General features: G+C 41.6%; 1 protein-coding gene across 1 annotated transcript in view; it reads right to left on the bottom strand.

The window, feature by feature from the left end:
- LOC110965788 (forkhead box protein N3) overlaps positions 1–25,317 on the bottom strand; it is an 84,507-nt gene extending 59,190 nt beyond the window's left edge. Inside the window, exon 1 of the mRNA XM_051936591.1 lies at positions 24,741–25,317. The gene's annotated coding sequence lies outside the window, so the exon portion shown is untranslated. The remainder of the gene's footprint in view (positions 1–24,740) is intronic.
- Between the last annotated feature and the right edge of the window lie 407 nt (positions 25,318–25,724).

Below are 25,724 nucleotides of genomic sequence, written 5' to 3'. Positions count from 1 at the left end.
CTCTTTTACAATATTGTGGAAAAGGAGAGGCAGAACGAGAGAGAGAGAGAGGGAGAGAGAGGGAGGGAGGCTGCCAGAAACACTATACCATATCAAAGCGGCCAGTGCACAGCCAACGGAGCTTTGATAGTGGGCAGGGAGGTGTGTGGGTCACAAAAGCGCAAGGAGAAAGGCTCAGTGAACTGTTTAAAGAGGGGAGCGTGATCTATCGGGATCCCCACACTGAGGGGGAGAGTGGGGCAGATGATGCTTTGAGGTAGAGAATGTATTTCAGCTGGGTGTCCTGGAGTCAAAAAAGGCAAAAAAAAATGAAGCCGGGCTCCCAGTCTGAGTCTGTCTGTCTGTCTCCCCTGTCTCTTTCCCCCCCTCTGGCTTTTCCACTTATCTTTAACAAACAGCAGCTCAGGCTCTCAGCCACTGGCCGACAGTTTGTCCCGACAACAAAAAACCATGGCAACAACCACTGGAAGAGCCCGTCCGGTTCCAAAGGTCCGCCCTCTCTGGCTCCCCCCCCCTGCGCTCGCTCCGCTCTGCTCTGCGAGGCTTTTTATAAATTTGGCCGAGATTGGAATCAATAAGGAAAACAGCTGAAAGTTGAGGATTGAAGTTTGCATCAGGAAAGTGTTTGGTGGAGTAAGCAGATCAGGATCGGGGAGTTCATTAGGTCACCTTTGGCTGAGGGTGGCACAAAGGAAAAAGTGTTCTGGTTGAGAAGAGAGAGTGGGATTTCCAAAAAAAAAAAAGAAGAGAGGGACAAGGGAGTGAGGCAGCAGTTTGTCAGCAGCCCATACAGTCCTCTCTGGCCTGCCTCTGCTGACGATCCTTACACCGCTTCTGCTGATGATACAACTCTGCTTACATCCTTCACTCCTCCCTCCCACTCCTACAAGCTGTTTTTAACACTGCACAAGATACCTTATGTCAACTGAAACGTGTTCCGAATGCTGACAAAACAAAATTCAGGCTGTTTACAAACTCACAAACAGGCAAAAAAAGGGAGAAAAAGCGCTATGAGGAATTACACTCGCATGAAAGTTGCAAATATTTCTGTTTTTTTTCTTCAAAGGGCATCATCTTCTGGCACCTTGCTGAGAATTTAATATGTATGTTTTATCCAATTAAATTATACATGCCGTGCAGACTTTTTTTACTGACCAGTTTCAAAGGATATCAGTGTTAGTTGTGTGAATATTTCACAATCTGAACTCTGTGTGCAGACTGGGATGTTTCCTAATTAAAGCTACTTATCCGTTCCATGTCCGTGTTTGTGCAGAGCCAGGTATGGAAAGATAATATTATTTGGCATTCTGCTTTTATTCAATAAGAGCGGTGAGGACGGACAGGAAATTAGCCCCCACGAGGTATGTACCCTAATGACGGTGGCATATGGTCGCCCTGAAAGCAACAATACTTGACGATTACTTTTATTCAGCTCAAAGTTAAATAACTCCTGATTTAAATACATGTTTTAAAGGTTTTGGACTTCTAAAAACTTTTTCTTCTACATCACAACCAAAGTGTTTTGGCGTCTGCATCAAACCTCAGGTATTATATGATCATTAGTATAAAAACGCTTTAATTCTCTGAACCTCAAGCAGTTTCTGATCGTGTTTATTTTTTGCTCCCGTCACATTTTGACTCACTTTGGGTTCATGTTTCTCTACAATATAAAATCCTGCACTTCTGTGGAAACAGAAAAACAACGGCTAGAAGTAGAGAGAACTTAAAAATGTCTCCCGTGCAGAATAGGAAAGTTATAATTTTGTAAATCACACAAAAATAAAAAAAATAAGGTTGAGTTTCTTGGATTAATAATTTTACAAAAACAAATTAAAAAGAATAAAACTAACATTTTTCCAGTGTCAACAGTTGTTAACAAAACTGGAACAAACATCTACCACTGACATCTGTTTCCATATGTTCCTCCTGTCTGCTGTGTCTGAACACTGCCTGCAGTTTAACCAAAACTTAATTCATTTTTGCCGCGTGACTCCTGGTTGCAGCTGAAACACGACTGACTTCTTGGCTGCAACAAGAAGTGCAGAATTTTTAGTTTTTAACAGAATCTCACTTGAGCAGGTAGGATATTTTTGGCAGGTTTCTAAATGAGATATGTAGACTCACATGATTTTGATGAAATATCCTGATATTACATTAAAGACTGGTTAATTTAGCTCAACGATTCTTGGACTAAATAAACTGCCATGACATTCAGTACCGACACATTTATGGTCAGCAGAGGATGAATCGTACTGACTTTGGTGATCCACTGATGTCTTCAACAGATCAGCTTTCACATAACTTGTGGAATATCTGCTGTAACATCTACTTGACAGATTGGCATTAAATTTTACACACACACTCACGGTTCCCACAGGATGAATCCTAAAGGCTTTGATAACTTCTGGATGAAATTTCTCAGCAGCTACTGGACGGACTGCCGTGAAACTGAGTTTAGACATTCATGCTCATCTCAGGAAATCTGCGAAACGAACAACATTTTAGGGCTAATTAGCATGCTAATGCACTAAAATAAAACAGCAAACATATCCGCTAAACATTAGCATATTAGCATTGTCACTGTGAGCGTGTTAGCATTATTAACATGAGTAACTGGGTTGGATTTTTGACTCTTTTTTGGCAGTATGACACCACATAAAGACAAAAAAAACAAAGATACGAGGTGGGTGACGTGACTGTGGTTGGTACAAGACCTCCACTGATTAATCAATTACTTGTCAACAAATAAATTAATTAGTAATTACTTAATGACCAGAGTCGAAATTCTCTGACTCCAGCTCCTTAAATTTTCACATTTTCTGGATTCTGCATGACTTTTACTGATTGACATTTAGTCAAGAGAAAACTCAACAGATTGATCGGAAATTAAAATAACTGTTAGTTGGTTGGAACAGGTTCTATTAAAATAACTTTGGCGGGCTGTTCTGTTGGATGGATCGCTCATCTCAAGCATGTTTAAAGTCTTCGCAGTTTGATTCTGCAGCTGTTTAAGCTGAGTGGAAAGAAACGGCTGTCTGGGAAGAAGGAAAAACTTGTGCAAAGGAATAAGCGGGTTTAAACATACAATAGGTTTGCTCCTGTAAAGTTGAATTTGGGTCGTGTTTTTTTCCCTCTTTTTTGCTGGGAGAGAAAAGTTGCTTCCATTTTGTTTAATATTCACCTTCCACCAGCCATCCCTTCCTGTCCAAGCCGCTCTACTTTACAGCTACGTCACTGACTGTACTTTTGTCCTTCATCCACACTTGACCCGTCCACCTCCTCATTCTCATCACTGCTACACTCTTTTCTTTATATCAACATATATCTAAAGCCACTCTAGGTCTGTTTTCTTCTATCTCTCGTAAAAGAAGTTGGTGGGAAATGACTGTCTGCAGTTCCCGCATTTGTTTTTGTTATCTGTCCCTGAGGTCAGAGCTGAATTAGGCAAAAGTGCCTTTATGTACTTGTCTCCCTCTTCGTGGAACAGACTGCAGAATTATTCAAAGCAGAACGCTCTCTTGGTGAGTTTACACGGTTAATGAAGGTTCCTGTGGCAGACTCAATAAGGAGCTGCCTTTGCTTTGTTTAGTCAGGATTTAAATAGGTCTGGCATTGAGCCGGCTGCTTCGACGCTCCGGTGTTGCCTATCGGAGCGCTCAGGAAGTAGCCTCCGACTGTATTTCTGCTTTTGTGTGATTTTCCGTCTGAGGCCGTAATGTTTGTTTGGATGCTGTGTCTAATCTGTAGGGCGGTAAAATAACCTTTTGATCAGGGGTGTCAAACTCATCTTAGTTCAGGTTCCACATTCAACCCAGTTTGATCTCCAGTGGAGCAGCGTAGTAACCTAGATATAACCACCCCCTTTGTTTTAGTGCAAACAAAAAAAGTACATTCTGAAAATGTTCATATTTAAGGAATTATCTTTTTTACAAAACATCCTGAACAACCTGAAATTTCTTAAGAAAAATAGATTCAATTTCAGCAACATTATGCCCCAGTTTATCGTTTACACATCACCACTTAGAGATCACAGAGGATCTATAAAGACACAAAACATTTAGTCACAGCTGTCTGGAACTGAACGATATGGTACTTTATGATCAGAATGACAAAGGTCAGACAAAAAAAACAAACAAAAACAAGAAAACATATCACAAAAACGAGACACAAAGCAACAAAAAATGGACTAACGACACATGCGAGACAAAAAATGACAGACAAAACGAGACAAAAGCAACAAAAAAGCGCAACACAGAATGATAAAAATAACACAAAAAGCACAAATAATACAAAAAGGAAACACAAAACAACAAAAATAAGAGATAAATTGCAAAGGTCAGACAAAAAACATGATTAAAAACACAAAAAAGACAAAATATTTGCAAAAATGAGACACAAAATGACAAAAGAACAATGAAGAATTTAGTATTTTACTTTATGATCAAAACCTGCCATGGTCCAGAAATTATTTTAAATTTATAGTTTTACAAATTAACAATTTGCAGTTATTATCTTCTCTGTAATTTGTACATTTTACAAATTCCTCCCGCGGGCCGGATCGGACCTTCTGGATCGGACATTTTGGCCCACCGGCCGCATGTTTGACACCCCTGCTTTAGACAGAAGCTGGTCTTATACAACTTAGCTCCCTCGTTTGTCCAAAACATGAGAAAATGTTCGACTCCGTGCTCCCTCTCGTATTTCCTAATCTGCAGACCCAGAGAACTGCGGTGAGCAAGACAGAGGATGACCGCGAGTGCTAATGACAGGAGTGGACAAGAAAGAAAGAGTGAGGGGGAGTGAAAACGAGAGAGAGGGTAGTTATATCCTAGGGTCATTAGCAGCATTTCAAAGTCACCCCGTCTTTCAGCGTATGCTGTTTGACAGGCCCTGCCAACAGAATTAGGGGTGAGGGATGATGCTGCCGTGATTAGATGTGTAACTCAGGGGAAAGACAGGACTGGATGCATGGTTACAGTACACTCACACTCTCACAGGCTTTGCTGCAGAAAGAAAAGCGAGCCGGATAAGAGATGTGATAACCCCCAGTCTTAAGATGTGGTCAGTTATTGACTGGATCGCCCCCAGACCCTGCATTTCAATGTACAGACCTGATGTGAGTCAGCCAGATAAAGACTCCCGGCTCCCCTGGCTCCCCCGATGAGTGAATTCAATTCCCAAATTACCAGGCTTAAGATAACATACCTGGCTAAATTGCCGCGCTTTATAAGTCTCAAATCTCTTTGTAGATATTCATCAAAGGCTGTTTCACTCCTGATGCGGAGAACACAGGAGATGGGAAACAGGAGAACAACACACAATGTGGTTCATATTAAGGCCTCTGATCTTCTATCTCGAGTCCCTCGTTTTCCGCTACATTCCTTTAGCCAGGGGTGATGTGTGGGAGATGAAGGGGGGCTGGCATCCTCTCTGCCAGCGTAAAAATATGTGATGAAGCTTCCTTGTTAGTGGGAGAATTCTAGAGGAGAGCAAAGGGGGAAACTCAGGCTCTATCTGCCCGCTACTTTCTCAGCATAAAACGATCCATTCTGGCCCGAGCCTCGATGCAACAACTGTAGATCCTCGCAGCTTCTCTGTGTTACTTCAGGAGGCGACTTCGAACCTCCTGTTGTGTATTTTCAGTTCATCTCACAGCTCCTTGTTTCGCTCCTCCGTGACATGGACTCTGGACCAACTCTGAAGTTTCCATCTGCCCGGTGCCAAATGAATGCCAATGATAGTAGCGTTTGTTGGATAAACTGAGAAGGGTCCATCTGTTGGCTGCAGACTCCCTTAAAGACACACCCACTTCAACATTACGGCTAAAGACGACGAACATATCTGCTCAGAGACAAGCATTTGAATAAAACACAATGCCGAAACTATATGCTGATTTGCACGAAACTTGCAGAACTGAATCCTTATTTGCAAAAATAGCTGCTCATGTAGCGGAAACGTGCACTCACATGCCTTTTATGGAACTTTTCTGAGCTCAAATCTGCAAGACGGACTTTTCTAAATGCATCGAAGCGATCTGAGTGTGAGAAGATGCACTTAAACTCAAACACAGCTCATTTGTGAAAGCAACAATACATCAGACAAACAGCTGTGAGCAGGAGGGAGGGCTGTGAGGGAAAACATCACAAATTTCAACTGCAAAGCAAAGAAGTAATGATCCCAAATTAAAGGACCACGCTCTTGAATAAAGATCAGAAAATAAGTCCATAGATGCTGCGTTATTTGCCACAGATACTGTTGGTCTGAGCGTAGCCTGAGGCTTTTCTCACATGATTTTTCAGGCAAAACTGCTACGAGCCAACAGGGGCTGCAGATTTAACACCTCATCGCTGGTCCTACGATGAAATTACTAGAATTTTTGCTTTTCGGTGACCCAGTCTGATTACGAGGGACTGACAGAGGCTTAGACATCTGTTCACGCTGCCTTTAAAAACAGATCTTAGTCATAAAAAAGTTGCTTCAGGTGCCAGGGAGATAATAAAGTGCAATTTATGATGCCAAGGTGGATTATCAGATGCAAAAACTCTGCACGGAGAATAATAATACTGTAAGAAAAACTTTCTTTTATGATGGAAAGTGGGGCAAACTGTAGTCATATGGGGTCCACGCCATGTATTTGATTGAGCATCATGTTTCACTGGAGCCAAAGCTGAGGCCGGTTTTGCCATAACCCCAAACAATGACACCCCCGCTGTGGAAATCAGGGCTGTCAAACTCAGCCCAATATGATATGAAGTGGGCCAGAACAGTAAAATCACAATATAAATGATGTATAAATAGCCACAACTTAAATTTTTCCCTTTTTTTTAGTGCAAAAAGTACATTCTGATCACGTTCATATTTAAGGAACTATCTTTGTACAAAATATTATGAACAACCTGACATTTCTTAAGAAAAATAAGTTCAATTTCAGCAACATTCAGCCTCAGTTTATCATTTCCACATTACACGGAATGCACATTACAAAAATGAGAATCGAAAAGATTAAAAACAAGGCACAAAATGACAAAAAATGAGACAAACGACACAAAACGAAACAATAAATTCAACAAAAAAAAGTTACAAATCGAAACAAGGAAGGACAACTGACAAAAATGAGACAAAAAATTACACAAATGACACAAATGAGACCAAAAATGACAAAAGCGAAAAACAAAACGACAAAAAAGAAGACAAACAACACAAGCGAGACAAAAAGTAGACACAAAACAACAAAAACCAGAAACAAAACAGCAAAACCATTACACAAACAACAAGTCAAAGTCGTCCCACGGGCCGGATTGGACCCTCTGGTGGGCCGGTTTTCGCCCACAGGTGTAAATGCTCTTGCTGTTGTACTGTATTGAGCATTTAACACTGTAAAAAATGCAGCTCAGACTACTGATCATGTGTAGATGACCTTAAATCAACCCTGTGTATAACTGTATCTAAAGGGAGCCTGAGTCTCCACAGACCTGCTCTGTAGTGCATCTGTTAGCAGCAAATAAATCCATTCATTAACCGGCCGATGACGTTAAAAAAAAAACTGCCTAAGCTATAAATAAAAATCCCCGTTTTAGCCTCGCCTCCCAGTTTACAACCGCTTGAGAACAAAATGACATATTTCAAGAGGAAATAAGCATATTACTTAGCATTCCTGGCAGGTTGATTCTTCAGTTTAACAGCAGGTGAGTAGAAAAAGGTAATTTCAGTCGGTGCTCCTGAGAAACGCTGCAGCACGAAGGAAAAGGCACCAACAAGTTCTCCAGTGTTTCCTAACGTGACGCTCCAGATGGTTTGTTACACACAACCATCTGAGAAGTGGTTGGAAGCTGTTTAGGAAAAGGTGGGCACTTCAAAAAAAAAAAAACTTGGCAGGTGATTGGATGAAGCGTCTGTCTGTCACCACCAGTCAGGATAAGTCGTACCTGAAGCCCACCTGTAGGTGCTAGCAAGTCCGCAGTAAATTGGTTTTCTGAATGAATCTCACGTAACTTTCTGGTCTGATGATGGAAGCTTAGCATTTCTGGATTTTATCAACTTAAATCTACACTTTAATTCATTTGAACTGGTTCTGATTTCGGTAAAAGTGCAGAAATTAGGCTTTTTCCGTTAGCATTTACCATCTAACATTCAATTTTTTTCTGCTGCAAGTCAACTGCCTTTTTTTTAAAAAAAAAAAAGGAAGCAATGTCAAAATGTATGTTTTATGTTTGCGCAAAACAAATACTTAAGTTGGAAAACTTGGATGCTTTAAAGGCATTATGGAGGATGTTTTTTTTTGTTTAATTTGTCTGATTCACATAAAATGAATATACTGATCTTTAGTGGACTTGTATGTATGGTTTCCAAAAAAAATTAAAAATAAAAAAAAATAACTGTGGACATGGCAGGACCTGAAAAACATGAGCCAATCAACGCGCTCGGACCGAGGCGTTTGGTTTGCTCCCTTTCCTGTCAATCAAAAATCTTCCGGCTCAGGCCTAGTTACGTAGATTACGTACGCCTTGGACTTACGTGTTTTCTGTATGTGTTGCTTTGGTATAGCTTCGTAGTTAGCTGGCGACTTGTTTTGCTCATCTTTTTTTACATAATGGCAGATAAAGATCCAGGGGGACCCAGCCGTAAAAGACAACTTCACGAGTCCTACGCAAGTTTCTGGAGGGGGGCGTTTCTTCATAAATGTTAAGAGGTGGGAGGTTAGAGGGGGGTGAGGGAGAGGTTGTATGTGCGCATGCTACGTTCAAGTCGTAGGAAATTAAATCTCCTCTAATGCCTTTAAGTTTGTTTCCTGAAAGCAAGTTGCTGCGATGTTCATTTGAGTAAAATCAAATTATTTAAACAGATATAACTCAAACTTGTGGCATGAATTTTGCTTTCTAACTGAATTTGGACAAATTTAATTCAGTTTTGGTTACCAAATTAAGCATTTTATTTATACTGATCCAACAATTCTCCGTTTTAAATGGTAGCCTGAAGCCGAGTCAAGTCTAATTTATTTATAAAGCACATTTAAAACAACAGGAGTTATATATAGCAACCCATAACACATAAACACGATGACTAAAATCTGAAAAAAATGCAGTAAAATAAAGAAAAAAAATAGATGCAACACCATAAAGATGAAGTCATAGTGTCAAGCTCTGAGTAGATCAACGCCGAAGCGAAAAGGTGAGTCTTAAACAGTGACTTAAAAGTTTCCAAAGCCCATTAAGACGGATTCTCTCATGATTGTGATATCCTGCCAGCGTCCAGCTGCCTCGTAAGGTAAAGTGTTTACCCCCTAATCACATTCTTGTCGGGACGGAAAAACCCACGGCTCTCCAGCGGATCCTGCGTTAAAAGAATATTTTTAGATTTGCTGGAAGCTATTCAGATAGAGAAGGGGAAAAAAACATGCGGAGCAAAACAATCTGGTCTCACTTTGGCGTTAAGTGCTGGATTTTGGCCAACTTATAAAACTAAACATGACTTCACACTAATGTGACTCCAAAGACCGAACAAACTCCAAGAAACGGCGATGAAGTGCAGGCTGATATTTCAGATTCCTACTGGAATCAGAGGAGGAACGCTAAGGTTTCCTTCAGCGACAGCAGCCGCAAGAAGTGTTTGAAGGTTGCGACTAACCGTGTTTTGATTGTAAAGGAAACCCTGCTGTAACTCTCTCTGCAGACATCTGACTCCGGCAGATGAAAATCAACAAGTTGAGGCACATTCTCAGGTGGGAACGAGGGGAAGCTGGGGTGTCAGGAGGCATTCTGGGAAATGTAGTGAAACGCTAAGTGAACACGACGAAAGAGGACGCAACAAAAAAGACCCGAGTGACAACTGCGCAAACTGACAGGATGCGTCGGACAACCCCATCCTGATGATTTACAGCAGCGTTGGAGCAGCTAGCGATGGAATTTTCCTCCGAGGCAGGGCAGGGCGTTACACTCTTTTACCAAACGGCAAAAGGGGGGAAACTCCACTCTTACATTCCTGCACACATGAATTCAGAAACCATTTGTATGCATTTGCGCATACATGCATCCACCTTTTTTTCCCCTTCTTTGCTCTTTTTCTGCGTCTACCTCTCATGCTACATTCAGAGCATGAACACCCGGAGTCAGCAAGTCTGGACACAGCTGCTAAATATTCAGCCCTGCTCCCTCTCTCTCTCTACGTCTGTCTTCTCCTTCCACCTTATTTTCCTCTCTATCTCGCTCCACTCCTCTGGAAGCTCTCCACAGCGCTGCCACCGCTGCCTCCGCTCTCCCCGCTCCACTTTCATTAAGGGGCTCTCCTCTGATAGCCCTTCATATAACACTTAATCATCATAACAATAAGAGCACTCTCTTCCCCGACGAATCACCTCGAGGGGCCAGTCCTAAAGATCCTCCGCTAACTGATGTCATTAACTGCCGGGGCTCTTGATTGGCTCGAGTGCGGCGGCGGATCCCGCCCCAGGTGTTTGACGGAGGGCTCAGCGGGAGCAGGCAGGTCGGACAGGCCAAGGACATTCCTCTTACGGAGAAAACACACACACACACGCACACACACATGCGCAAAAAGGCTTTCTCGAAGGGGGAAGCCAGAAGAGACAAGGCCTGTTTGGTTTTTGCAGTCAAGAGAGAGATGAATAAGAGTATTGAATAAGGGGGAGGGAGGTTTGAATAACAGTATTTTACATGAATGGATCTTCAGGGAAATGACTGCTCCATCGCTGCTCCCTCCGCTCTCTATTTTCGGCTGCAATTTGACAACAGGGTTGACTGTGTGTGCGCGCGTGTGTGTGTGCATGTGTGTGTGTTGTGTTGCATTTTTGGCTGATTGACTCTATGCCGTTATCATGCTGTGGAAGTGACAGTGTGCCATATTATGTTGTTGTTGTGGGTGTGCGCATAGACGAACGGTGACGGCGGCTTTCTCGCAAACAAATCTGCACGCACACGCACACATGCACGCGCACGCACACACACGCGAGTCCCAACCACGGCGAAAAATCACAGCTGTTCTCAGTTGCTATGCGGCAAGTCGCACCATCGTCTCAGATAACACACACACATACGAGTGTGAGACGGGGACGGTAACACCAGACTTGGCAGGGTCGGAAGGTCACAGGGGTATTGTGACAAAGTTGCCTAGCAACAAACACACGGCACATATAATTTGAGGGATCGACTGTAACGTGACCCGATTTGCCCCCTCTGGGATCAATACAGGGTTTTTTGATTCTGACGTGCAGTCTGATCTGCCTCCGTGTGATGTGGGATGCAGTTGTTGGGATGAATATCGCTGACAGGTGATGCTTGTTTTGCACCTGGCAGCTCCAAGTCTTTGAGCAGAAATGTGTTGAATGTGCTGTTGCTTCGTAACAGACCACAATAAATCTTGCACCATTGTTGGCGCTCCACAGTGAAACCAGAGGGTACAGTTAGCAGCATACGAGCGTGTCTGCTTGAAGCTATTATTGGGTAAATAGGTAAACCAAAGTAAGATATACACTGTGTTTCCCTTTCCCTATACAGATTTGTATTCACGGCTCATATGATGGCGGTGTGGGGGATTATCCATTAATTTGAACAAAAAATAAATCTTTTTTCTGTAATATGTAAAAATGTAAGAGGAGGACTTGATTTATTTACAACTATTAACAGTGCAACAGCAAGCTAGTATATCATAATGTTAATATTTAAAACTATTAACATTATTATATCCTAGCTTGCTGCTGCACTAACTAGCGAACTAAGTTGCTACTTTATTTTAAGCTAGTAACATTACACTTTATTAGCTTACTGTAGCACTTCATTTCAAGCTAATAACATCAGGCTATAATAGCTTGCTGTTTCACTAGCTTACTAGCTGACTTTATGTTAAGCTAATGACATTATGCTGAATTAGTTTGCTGTAGTACTAGCTAGCTAGCTTAATTTCTTTGCTACTGTCGGCTAAACATCCCTGTTGATTTGGCATTATTTTTATTCAGTAATTTTAAATATCAATGAGAATACTGTAAAGTTATAACTTTTGTCCTGTAGGCCTCTAAATTGTAAACTAATTGTCAATAATCAAAGCATTTAATTAACATTTATGGCACAGTTAAAGTCAAAACGACATCAAAATTTAAGAATACATGTAGTATTATGCATAAGTAACAAGTTTGTTTTGCTAAAAGTGAGCTATAAAGTTAGCATATAAAATGTGTTAGCTTACTTCTTGTGTACATATTGCATTGATACTCAAAATATCTATATTATAAATGAGAAGAGACATTGTTCTTAAGTGGGGCATCATGTACCAGCACTGTAAGTGTTTTCTCATTTTTGCTGTTCTTTTCTAAATGTGTTAAAAACCAAATTAGGAGGACATTTAACACTCTTGGACCCTTGACACAGTTCATCCCTCCATACCGTCATATAAACCCAGCGCCTGCAGAGAGTCACCAAACACTAACACCAGTACACTATCAGGAAAGTGACTTTGACTACAAGTTAAAAAAGTGTGTTTCATCAGGACTGCAGGTAGCTCAGCCCATCTGTGTGCTGAATTCTTTATAGGTTATCAGAGGAACACGGCTCCTGTCCTCTCTGCCTCCATCCCTTTGTGCATGGCGATGCTTCAAAACAGGAACAGTGAGCTGGGTTGGAAATGTGGGCCTCTACAGAAGCTGCATGATGAAGAGTTTTTAGGCAGTGATACACTCGTCTGATTAGTAGTCATGGAGGGTAACGACATAGCAAAAAAAGAAAACGAAATCTGTTTAAAAAAAATGGCAGCAAGGGTGCCAGAAAAAGTTTTTCTAAAAATGGAGGAATGTTTGAATATTTGAAAACTGTAAAAAATGACAAACATGCGCAAAACATTTACATTTTAGCTGATTTGAAAGCAGTAAAAGTACAAAAACTACTTACTATCTGAGAAAGTACAGATTTTTGATGCACACTTTGGGCCTGTTTTGTCTTCCGTTTTACAGTCAGCATGTAAATTAATACTTTTCCCCACTTTATGCCCACATGTCCTTTTGAAAAGCACCACCAATCCTTAAATAACCAATAATATGTCCAAATGACTTAGAACTTGTCTAAAATATCTGAAAATGTGACCTAAATTACTTAAATGTGTTCAAAATGATGTAAAATTTGCAGAAAAAGTGTGTTAATAAAACATTGGACTAGTGAAAGATTCAACAGCTGCAAACATGGCAAAAATAACAAAATTATCTGCAAAATAATTACATTTGTAGCTGATTTAAATACAGTTTTTATGCTCACACATACTGACTTGACTTGGACTTTATTTACAGTTTTGGCCTGTTTTATAGGGTCACCATGTAAACACATATTTTTTCCCGGTGCTTTTAGTGGTTATTTGGTGTGGTAATTATTTTCATTTTTTATTTCTAAGTTTTTTATTTGTTTTTTTGTCTTTTCTAGCCTTTATTGTTCAGGACAGTGGGGAGACAAATGGAAAAGTTGACCCCTTGGTGTGGTAATTTAACAAAACAGGTGAGAAAAAAGTAAAAGAAAAGTAAATTATTCAAAAAATTAGAAATAAATCCTGCTTAAAAAACAGTATTTTATACAAGTATGTTAAGTCAACTAGTGTACCTAAATACACACGTGGACAAAATTGTTGGTACCCCTCAGTTAAAGAAGGAAAAACCCACAATTCTCACTGAAATCACTTGAAACTCACAAAAGTAACAATAAATAAAAATTTATTGAAAATTAAATAATCAAAATCAGCCATCACTTTTGAATTGTTGATTAACATAATTATTTAAAAAAACAAACTAATGAAATAGGGCTGGACAAAAATGATGGTACCCATAACTTAATATTTTGTTGCACAACCTTTTGAGGCAATCACTGCAATTAAACGATTTCTGTATTTGTCAATGAGCGTTCTGCAGCTGTCAACAGGTATTTTGGCCCACTCCTCATGAGCAAACAGCTCCAGTTGTCTCAGGTTTGATGGGTGTCTTCTCCAAATGGCATGTTTCAGCTCCTTCCACATATGTTCAATGGGATTCAGATCTGGGCTCATAGAAGGCCACTTTAGAATAGTCCAACGCTTTTCTCTCAGCCATTCTTGGGTGTTTTTGGCTGTGTGTTTTGGATCGTTGTCCTGTTGGAAGACCCATGACCTGCGACTGAGACCAAGCTTTCTGACACTAGGCAGCACATTTCTCTCCAGAATGCCTTGATAGTCTTCAGATTTCATCGTACCTTGCACACTTTCAAGACACCCTGTGCCAGATGCAGCAAAGCAGCCCCAAAACATTACTGAGCCTCCTCCATGTTTCACCGTAGGGACAGTGTTCTTTTCTTCGTATGCTTGGTTTTTGAGTCTATGAACATAGAGTTGATGTGCCTTACCAAAAAGCTCCAGTTTGGTCTCATCTGTCCAAAGGACATTCTCCCAGAAGCTTTGTGGCTTGTCAACATGCATTTTTGCAAATTCCAGTCTGGCTTTTTTATGAGTTTTTTTCAGCAGTGGTGTCCTCCTTGGTCGTCTCCCATGAAGTCCACTTTGGCTCAAACAACGACGAATGGTGCGATCTGACACTGATGTACCTTGGCCTTGGAGTTCACCTTTAATTTCTTTGGAGGTTGCTCTGGGCTCTTTGGATACAATTCCAACGATCCGTCTCTTCAATTTGTCATCAATTTTCCTCTTGCGGCCACGTCCAGGGAGGTTGGCTACTGTCCCGTGGGTCTTGAACTTCTGAATAATATGAGCCACTGTTGTCACAGGAACTTCAAGCTGTTTAGAGATGGTCTTATAGCCTTTACCTTTAAGATGTTTGTCTATATTTTTTTTTCGGATGTCCTGGGACAATTCTCTCCTTCGCTTTCTGTTGTCCATGTTCAGTGTGGTACACACCTTTTCACCAAACAGCAGGGTGACTACTTGTCTCCCTTTAAATAGGCAGACTGACTGATTATGAGTTTGGAAACACCTGTGATGTCAATTAAATGACACACCTGAGTTAATCATGTCACTCTGGTCAAATAGTTTTCAATCTTTTATAGAGGTACCATCATTTTTGTCCAGGCCTGTTTCATTAGTTTGTTTTTTTAAATAATTATGTTAATCAACAATTCAAAAGTAATGGCTGTTTTTGATTATTTGATTTTCAATAAATTTTTATTTATTGTTACTTTTGTGAGTTTCAAGTGATTTCAGTGAGAATTGTGGGTTTTTCCTTCTTTAACTGAGGGGTACCAACAATTTTGTCCACGTGTGTATATATTTAGATACGAGGTTTTTACTGAGAACTGAGTTTGTCTACACTGTGGTATTGGTGGATTAAGTGAAGATCTGAGTACTTATATTTACAGCATTTGTTCAGTTTAACCCATAAAGACCTGAATAAACTTGTGCGTGTACCCATATGTGTGTTTCGAGGAAGTCTCATATCTGAAAGAGATGCATTGTTGGGCCAAAAATTAACTCTGAAATGAGTGTAGCAGCTAGTAGCGTGTTGTTCTCATGCAGTAAAAGTAGTTCTGTAACGTTGTTTGTGGCTTTAGCCGTTTTAAGTCTGAAAATAAAACCACAGATGACCGTCTTGTGTTCGGCTTGGTGGCTACAAGTTTATAACAAAAAGCCAAAGTTACAAAATCAGGGTGTAAAAGAAACTGTGGAGGAAGTATTCACATCCTTTACCGAAGTAAAAGTACTCTGTTAAGTGAAAGTCCTGCACTAAAAATGCTGTATTATCACCAAAATGCTTTTGACTGTTTTAATATTACATATTGGTTAATCATTACTCGTGTGTCACTGAAAAAGCAGATTTTTTTCTGCTGCAGTTGGTTGAGATGGAGCTCAATTTGAGCTGCTTTGTTTGGCGTTGACTATTTTCATTATGGACTAATCTGCTGATCATTTTCTAGATTAATTAGCTGACTGTTTAGTTTGAAAAAAAAAGTCAGAAAATAGAGTAAAACGGCATCACATTTGCTCTGGATTGTTGTCAACTTTCTGTCAGTTCACTAAAGAATTAATCAGCTAATCGTTTCAGATGTACTTCTATAAACTGTTCGGTGTTAATGAAGCAAAACTTTATATTTTACAAGTTCGTCAGATGTTTTATGTGCAAGAATCCAAACTTTTAAAGGAAGTGAAGCTGTCTAATAAATGCAGTGAATTAAAAAGTAGAATATTTGAGATGTAGTAGAGTACAAGTAGAAAGTAAACAGACTCATATAAAGTTAAAGAACCTTAAATTTGTCCTTTAAATGAATGTACTCGGATCGTTCCAAGGAGGGAAATGAAGAGATGCATTGTGAAAGTGTTTTTCTTGAAAAGTTGATGCAAAATAAGGAGTAAAATTGAACATGTTTTGCCTTTTGTTGTTGATTTTGTCGTCCTTTAACTTGTCTTTTCCAGCTGTCAGTGCACTCACACATTGCAGCTGCAATAATCTGATGTTGTGTCAAGCATATTGTTTCCCTGTTTGTTTTAAAAACACGGCGAGGAATATGCCGTATTTAAGCATAATGCTCCTTCACGAGTCATTTGTAACACTTAAGTACAGTCACTTTGACATTTCCTCATACACGCACACACAAACGCGCTCAACGTGTGACTCATGCATCGTATTAAACCGAGAAAATAACAATAGACTCGATAGTAATATTTTCTACGGAACAGTCAAAATAATGAAGTTCACTTGTTTGGCATTACTCAAAACAAAGTGCAGCGTGCACTAGAACCATCACAAAATCAATAAAAGCCATTTTTATGAATCGAGTTAAAAGCGAGCGGCCTCCGTTCGCTACCTCGCCCGCCGCTCCTTTTAACTCGGTGATGTCACATGTCGGCCTCTCCGTCTCCGCCGAAGGGAAAGGAGAGACTCGTCTTTAAAAAAAGAAACTGCTCGGCATTGTGGAATAATTTGGAAAACTGTCACGGTGGAGGGGGGGGGGGGGGTTAGAAGTGAGCCCTATCTCTGAGAATGCCAGTCACACTCGCACACATGTACACACAAACAGGGACCTGGGTGTTTACATCATATGGGAAGGTATTTTTTCCCCTCGCGCTGCCAGGGAACAGGCCCACGCACGGACACACAGACGCTGACTCAGGCCCCAAGACTCCTGGGGGGGTTGGAGGGGTTGTGCATGCGTACGGTGTGTAATTACTGTAGTTGTGTATATGTGTCCAACTGTTGCTCGCTGAAGTGAGCGTCGTTTGGGCCGCTCGGCGCCGTTTAAAGTGCGTTTTTTTTTTGTTGTTGTTGTTTGTGTGTCTATTTGCACAGCGCTGTCAAACAATCCTGCTAAGCTGCTGTGTGGTTTGAGTGGAATGTACAGCTCTCTGTTTGTGCTTTGGCTTTAGCACGCTAATGCTAATCAGTTTATTAGGGGGAAATCTGCATATTTTCTGAGCGTGTTTAAATCAGGGGTGTCAAACATGAGGCCCGAGGGCCAAAAACCGGCCCACCAGAGGGTCCAATCCTGCCCTCAAAGTGTAAAAATCACAGAAAAGACATTAACTACAGATTGTAAATTAATAAAACTATAAATTTAAAATAATTCCTCGACCATGACAAGTTGTTCTGATCATTTTTGTAATATTTTGTCTTGTTTTTGTTGATTTGTCCTTTTTTTGTCTGGCTTTCGTCGTTTCTCATGCTTTTGTAGTTTTGTTTTTTGTCATTTTGTGTTTCCTTTTTGTCTCGCTTGTGGGTTTTTTTGTATTATTTATCAGTTTGTGTCTTGTTTTATTTGTTTTGTGTAGCATTTTTTTGTATTTCCTTTTTGTCTCGCTTGTGTTTTTTGTTTTTGTTTTGCTATTTTGTTTCTTTTTTTGCCATTTTTTGTCTTGTGTTCATTGTTTTGTCACTTTGTAACTTCTTTGTCTAATTTTTCGGCTTTTCTTGTTTTGTTTCAAGTCGTTTGTCTCATTTTTTTGTCAGTTTGTGTCTCATTTTTGGAATGTTTTGACTTGTTGCTGTAGTTTTTATTTTGCCTGGCTTTTCTCCTTTTGTGTTTCCTTTTCGTCTTGCTTGTGTTTTTTGTCTATTTTTTGTCGTTCCGTTTCTTTTGTTGTCATTTTTTGTGTCGTTTGTGTTAATTCTTTTGTCGATTTGTAACTTTTTTGTCACATTTTTTTTGCCTTTTATTGATTTATTTCTTGTCTTTTGTCCCATTTTTGTCATTTTGTGTCTCATTTTTGTAATATTTCATCTTGTTGTGGTTTTTTGTCTTTTTTTTGCCTGACATTTCTCATTTTATGCTTCCTTTTTGTCTCGCTTGTGCTTTTTGTGTATTTTTTGTCGTTCTGTTTCTGTTTTTGTCATTTTTTGTCTCATTGTTTCCATTTTTTGTCGCTTTGTAACTTTGTTGCCTAATTTTTTGTCTTTTTTGTTTTGTCTCATGTCATTTTTCTCATTTTTGTCATTTTGTATCTCCTTTTGGTAATATTTTGTCTTGTTTTTTTGTCTTTTTTTGTCTGACTTAAAGTAAAATCCTATATCGTTCAGCTCCAGATAGCTGTGAATAAATGTTGTGTTCCTTTGTAGACACTCTGTGATCTGGAAGTTTTAATGTGGAAATGATAAACTGAGTCTGAATGCTGCTGAAATTGAATTTATTTGTCTAAAGAAATTTCAGGTTGTTCACAATGTTTTGAAAAAAACATAATTCCTGACATGAACATTTTCAGAATGTACATTTTTGCACAAAAACAAAGGAAAAATTCAGAGTTGTCATTACTGATTGGTTATTATGTTGTGATTTTACTGGTCCGGTCCATTTGAGCTCAAAGTGGGCTGAATGTGGAACCTGAACTAAAATGAGTTTGGCACCCCTGGTTTAAACAATTCATCCGAATGTGTGAGTGTGAGTGTGTGTGTGTTGCTTCTCAGTTCGTAAACCTTTAAGTCAGTGTGTGGTGTGATTTCCCTACAGTTTGCGGTTTGAGGTTAGAGAGAGAGAGAGAGGGAAAAAAGCGGCAGAGGACAGCAGAAAGACAAAGTGTGTTTGAGTGCGTTTTCTGTGTGTCTGTGTGTGTTTGTGTGTGTGTGTTCGGCTCCGTTAAAAGCTCCCAGTTCTCCCATCCAGCGTTAGATGGCTGCCGTTCAGAGCTTCAACCACAACACTTGGAGGAACACAACAGGCGGCCTATTCAACCCAAAGACACAAATAGCGCAGTCTTCCTCTGTGCTTAAAAACCCGTAGCTCAAACGGGCGAGCTAAAAACAGACGTTTCCGTGGAGCGTCGAGGAAGGTCGACCGCTGGAGTCGCTCCTCTTTCTCCGTGACGCCGTGTTTTCTTTTGCTAAAAATAAGAGCTGGCGAGTACAGTATCTGTGCAGGCATCATCTCATCCCCCCACCCACCCACCACCACCACCTCCTTCCTCCTTTCATTCACTGCCTGCCTGTGATTGTCGGTGGGATGACAATCAACAAAGGTCAGACGGTCGCAGACGGAGGGCAACAAGGCGATGGAGTTACCAGTTGCAAGACACTGGGGTATCCATTTCAAACAGAGCCTCTCTCATGAGGCTGAAACAAAGTGTGTGTGTTGCAGAAGCAGGTTTCTATGAACAATTCACACACACAGAGCGACAAACTGTCTAGTAGCTGTGAAGTTTAAAGTGAAAAGACGAAGGGAAAGGAAGGGGAGGAGTGAAGTCATTATATAAATCAGATGGTTCCTGAGGTCATTCTTGTCTCCACACATGACTATGCATGCCAGCACGCGCACACACACACACACACACACACACACACACACACACACACACACACACACACACACACACACACACACACGGCGTATGGCTGCATCCACTTATGACATCACTGTAGCTAGCCAGAAAGACAGGAGAGTCAGAGCGAGCCAAGCTGACGTCATCCCATTCACTCAATGTCAATTACGTAATCACGGGGTCCAACGCCTGCAGGACAGACATGCTGTGTGTGTTTTTTTCTTTTGTGCGATTGCATGAAGGGCAAGAACACATAATTGCAATCTCATGTGTGAGAGGAGACATAAACCGAGGCATGCTGATGACATCATTAGCGGGAGGCGGCCTGGCGTGAGCGCGGCGGCTGTGACACGTCGAGAGCGTTTGGGCAGGAGAGGAGGAGACGGAGCGCTGCGAACAGACCCGGCTACAGGAGTTATGCAACGCAAATCCAACTCCACAGACTAGAAAGGGCCTCTTTTTATTCCCCCCTCTCTGCTCTGAGTGTGTGGATGTGCGCGTGTCTTAGATGACTTTTCTGTAGCACTTTTTACTTGAGGCAAAGAGTGCATTAAAAACACACAAGCACTCAAGCATACCGCTGAAAACGCGCACACACACACACACACGCATACACACACACACACACGCATACACACACACACACACGCATACACACAGCTCTCTCCCCACACTTATAAACAAAGCTTCCTAAGGACAGGAAATCCTTCCACCCACGTTCCTGTGTTGCCTGGCAACCAGAGCAGCGTCACCGTGTGCATGCCTCCACCGCTGAAAACACACAAACAGGCAGACAGACACACACACACACACACACAAACTGCAACTCCTTGAACTCTGCTCCTTTAAAAGCACCGAAAAAGCAGCGGACAGCCGAGCCAGAGCCGAGCGGGCCGACACTCGCCACAGCTGCCCTCCAATACGTCAGCTATGGATCAAAACCAAACATGACATCACCCCTTGTAAACATAAAACACTTTTTCCCCCTATTTATAAGATCTATTTTTGCATCCGCTGACGTCTTTCCGTGCGTGATGGAGCGCGTGCACGCCGGTCCGTCTGCGTGTGTCAGTCAGTGTTTGTGTGCGTGTTTTTATAAGCGTGGATGCGACCAGCAATAGCTCAGCATGACTAAGTGGGGAGAGGCTAATTGAGCAGAGGTGCCCGGCACTGTGGACAATGAGTCCATTTCAAATCAGCAGGAGGCCTATTGAAGACAATTATAACCTGGGGGATACAGAGGAGCATTAGTCTTCTAAGCCATCTCGGCCACTTAGGCCCGGCTGTGTTTCCACTGCAATTTAAAAGCCCGCTTTTAACTCTCTGGTTGTTTTAGCACATGGACCCGACATGAAAGGCAAAGTTCACCAATCAAAGCCCGTTCACAATTTAAATTAATGACTGCAAACTTAGTCGTAAAAGTCCAAAATACACAGTGTGAGCGGATTTGCCTCCAATTAATCAAGCATCTCGCAGCAGCAGGTCCATGACGACACGCTTCCCTAATGGAAGACACACATTTAATCCAGAAGCCACGTATTCTACATGTTCTGGTGCATGTTTGCCAGCTAAAGATGTTTTATTCTAGAGGCACAGTTGGTCAATTAACACTAAAGCATTGGCACTGAGAGGGTTTTTGTTAATCCTAAAACTTTCTCTCAGCTCGCTGTCAATGTTTAGATCCCAGCTGAGCCTTTAAAAGATCGTAAGTCAGCCGGGACGACACTGAAAGCACTTCCATGGGGCTGCTGGCTGCCAAAAAACTCATCATTTAGGAGTTAAACCTGCAGCTTGGAACTTTTTACAGCGAGAGCATTGACGCACGCTTATGCCGCATCCATTGCTTTGGTTTTCAGACTGTAATCCTTCCTCTGGAGCTTCTTTCATACATGGAGCATCAGAAACTTGGATGCTTCTTGGGTTTTTTTTTACTCCACATGCTCCACCTTAATCCTGGTTTCTCCTGTTGCTTCCCCTCTTCAATGCTGGCAAACCAGTCATAGCTAGCTGATGTTAGCCGCTGCTTAAATGTGCAACAGAAAATACATTCAAAACTGTACCTGGGTGTTTATACAGACAGATTCACATGGTCCTGATAGGCTTAATCAGCATCAAGTTTAGCTTGAATGTCACGGACACTCATTCATAAGTAAAAGTCCAGAACTATAACATTAAATATAACACTTTTGTAGCCATTGTTTTGCCACAAAACATGCTAAATATGGTGCATGGTGGATATTACAACACAAAAACAGTCTAAATTCAATGACAGTGGCAGAAAGATGAACAGTAATGTACAGTTTGTTAAACTTCTACTGAAGGAAATGACAACTTTTAAACCATTAGGCTCTTCAGAACTGGCGTTTACTGAATGAAGTTGGAAAATATAAACTTAACCAGTGCTTCAGTTTGCATGAATATGCACTAAATGTCATATTTTGAAAGGACGTCACCGTGCTGTATGATGAAACCAACAATTATTTCCATTTTTGATCCATCTGTTGATCATTTTTCCAATTAATCCATTAGTCAGATGTGCTGAATGTCAGAAAATGGTGAAAATGTTGGTTAAAGTCCAACGTGACGTCCTCAAATGTCTCGTTTTGACCTCAATCCAGAGATAATAAGTTTACTCCGGTCACAGAAGAGCAAATAAACTAGAAAATATTAGAATCTAAGAAGCTGGAATCAGAGAATCTTAAGACTAATCAGGCAGATCAAAAGATAATCCAAACAGTTCAAAATAAGTTCACAGCTGACAACAAAGTGCTTATGTTTGCATGAATATGCACTGAACGTCATATTTTAAAATGACATCAGCTTGCTATATGTTGAAAACAACAATCCCTTCCATTTTTGATTCATGTGCAGATACTTTTTCCAATTAATCCATCATTTAGGTGAACTCGATGTCAGAAAATGGTGAAAATGTTGGTTAAAGCCCAACGTGACGTCCTCAAAAGTCTCGTTTTGACCTCAGTCAAGAGATAATAACTTTACTCCGGTCACAGAAGAGCAAATAAACTACGAAATATTACAATTTAAGAAGCTAATCTAAGGCAGATCAATCGATAATCCAAACAGTTCAAAATAACTTCACAGCTGAAAACTAATTGATTAATTGCTGCAGATCTAAAGGAGCCATGAGGTTATTTGAAGGCAGTTTTGGCTTTTCATTGACCCAGGGCTCTCTGGTTAATGCTTCAATTTAGAGTTTTCTTTCATTTTCTCAGCGGAGGGGGGGTGTTTGGGGGGTTGGTTAACAATGACTTCAATTAGTGCGACTATATTCGGTGTGCTTTGATCCGGTGGGAATCAAACCCTCGACGATGGAAGCTTCAGAGCAGAGATCTACTACGAAGCACTTCACTGCTACTGTGGACATGTGCTGGATTCTCTCCATGTGTCCTCTTTTCCCCGAGTAAATACGCTCCAAAAAACTTAAGAAGTCAGGGCATTTTTATCACTTTTTGCTGATAAGGTGCACTTCTTCCGGAGTGTTTACCTTTCAGAACTAAATGTGCCATAGCCTCTGCTGTACCCTTCTTTTCTGACGGTGCACTTTAGACACAGCTCCATATGGCCGGCAGCCACAGCTGACCAGAGCGCAGCGGTGGGTTATTGTGTAGCTCCGGGCGCTGCTAGTACAATCAGAAATATTAAAACAGCCATTTTTGAGCATTTATGCTGAATAAATCATGAGCTGGCATCCCAAGAAAACCGTCTCGCTGCTGCTGCCGCCGCCGCTGCTTTTATTCAAAACGCGTGCTCATTCAATTCATTCACACATGAATTATAGATCCATTATGGACTGTTTTAGCCGTGCCCAGGGAATCAGACAGACAACAGTTGTAGTGAGAGCGCTAACCCACTGATCCATCCATACCAATTATCTGTGTCGAGGGTGGAGTCTGGATCCAATATTCAATTTACACAATTCAATCTCGCACCAGAGCTGAGCCAAAATAAAAAAAAAAGAGGCAACAGCGGAGGGTCCAAAGTGTTAAAAAAGAAGAAGAAGTGAGCGTGGCGCCACAGGGGTGTCCATTGAGAGACGGGGAAGAGGTGGAGGGGCGAGAGCTCCATTGAGCGCAGCCACGGGGGGGTCAATATGTGAATGAGCGTTTGCCATGGAGGTGAATTATGAATGAGCAGCACTCCGAGCACTCCTGGAGAGAGCATGTCAGCACCGCTCTCCTTCACTTCCACCTCCTCCTAAAAATCACCACCACCACCATCATCATCATCGTCATGGATTAATCCCCTCACATCACCTCCAACCTCCAGACGCATGCACGTATCTACACACAGAAAACAAACCTCCTGCACGTGCAGAAGCCATGCATTAAAGTGGAAACACACACTCATTTCTCCCAGCTGTTCTCCTGGCCATGCATATGTGTGTGTTGTGCGAGTGTGTGTGTGTGTGTGTGTGCGAGTGTATTCGTCTGTGTGTAATCCAATGTGCTGCTGCTCAGCCTGTGCCACGCTCTCTCCTCTGTTGCTGTGCGTCTGATCAGATCTGCCTCCCTCAACCTGTTTGCCGTCTATGTCACACACACATATATGTACACACACACACACACATACATAAATATATATTCAAACACAGAAGCTGCTACTACTTACTTACTCGTCAAGCCTGCTAAAAAACTCCTCAGAGTGCAAGAAAAGGGGGGAAATGCACTCTTAAGAAGGCACCGTTTTCTCATGCCCCCTTTTCTTTTTGTGTGTGTGTCTAAGTGTGTGTTGCTCAACTTAACCAGAGTGTGTTTTGCTGGAATAAGAAAAAAAAGAAAGGAAAAAAAAGTATCCACTCCTTTGGATCCCTTCACTCCAGCGGTCACTTCAGCTCACTTATACACTTTAAACACCCCGTTTTTTATAACATGCAGCCTTAGAATAACTCACACTGTGCATGTATGTATAAATACACATAAATACGCTGCACACACACACACACACCTCCACACTTCCCTTTAACTGCACATGTCAACACACACCTCCCAGATCTGCACACACACACAAAAAGTCACCTTAGGATCCTTGGCTGTTTCCAGACGAGCCTCTTCTTCTTCTTCTTCACACTCTTCCTCTGTCAGACTTCTCACCTCCTTCCTTCCTTTCCTTCCTTCCTTGCAACTCCGTCTCTTTCTCTCTTTTCCCCCCTCCTTCTCTCTCTTCTTCTTCCTCTCGTTTTCGGTGCTTTCTTTTCGGTCACTTCCCAGCGTTTTTCCCGAGCCCCTCCATGTCCGCCCCGCCAGTCGTTTCTAACCACCGAGCGAGCGAGCCAGCGAGCGTCAAGCCGTCACACACACACACAAACACACATGTACACGCGCGCGCACACACACACACCGAAAAAAAAATCCGCTGCCGCCGCCACCGCTGCTGCCGCCGCCGCTGCCGCCGCTGCTGCTGCTGCTGCTGCGTTCCTATAGTCTCCCTCTCCCGCTCTGTTTATCCCTCCGTGTGTGTCTCTCTCTCCTCCGTCGGTGAGTGTGTGTGTGTGTGTGTGTGGTTGTGTGTGCGTGTGTGGTTGTGTGTGTGTGTGTGTGTTGCTGCCTGCCTTGCCCCGCCAGCAGCAGAGGACTTCCCCCGGAGCCCGCCCCGGGTCCGAGAGGGAGCCGTGTTCACTGAAAGAATGCCATTGTGTACGGAAGGTGTAGCCGGAGATCGTCTATTGCCCCGACAGGATGGCTCACTTTGGACGGGTAGCAAAGCTGGGAAATGTTTCCTAGAGGTGGGGAAGATAAGAGATAAGAAAAATATATACTACATGACAAATGCAGTGTGGACTAGAAATTATTAACATATAATATATGATTGAAAATAAAAATAGGTATGCTAAGAATAAGACTAGAATGAAAAGGTAATTCTGGTGATGACTCTAAGGTATCATACATGATGATTAAAAACTAAAATGTTACACATGATTTAAAAAATGGCAAATCAAAGTGAAATGTTAAACGTGGTGGGAAACACCTGCAAACTAAACTGAAATGTTGCATATGAAATTT

This window comes from Acanthochromis polyacanthus, chromosome 16 (genome assembly GCF_021347895.1).
Source record: "Acanthochromis polyacanthus isolate Apoly-LR-REF ecotype Palm Island chromosome 16, KAUST_Apoly_ChrSc, whole genome shotgun sequence".
Lineage (NCBI taxonomy): Eukaryota > Metazoa > Chordata > Actinopteri > Pomacentridae > Acanthochromis > Acanthochromis polyacanthus.
This window is presented reverse-complemented; position numbering and strand designations above follow the sequence as displayed.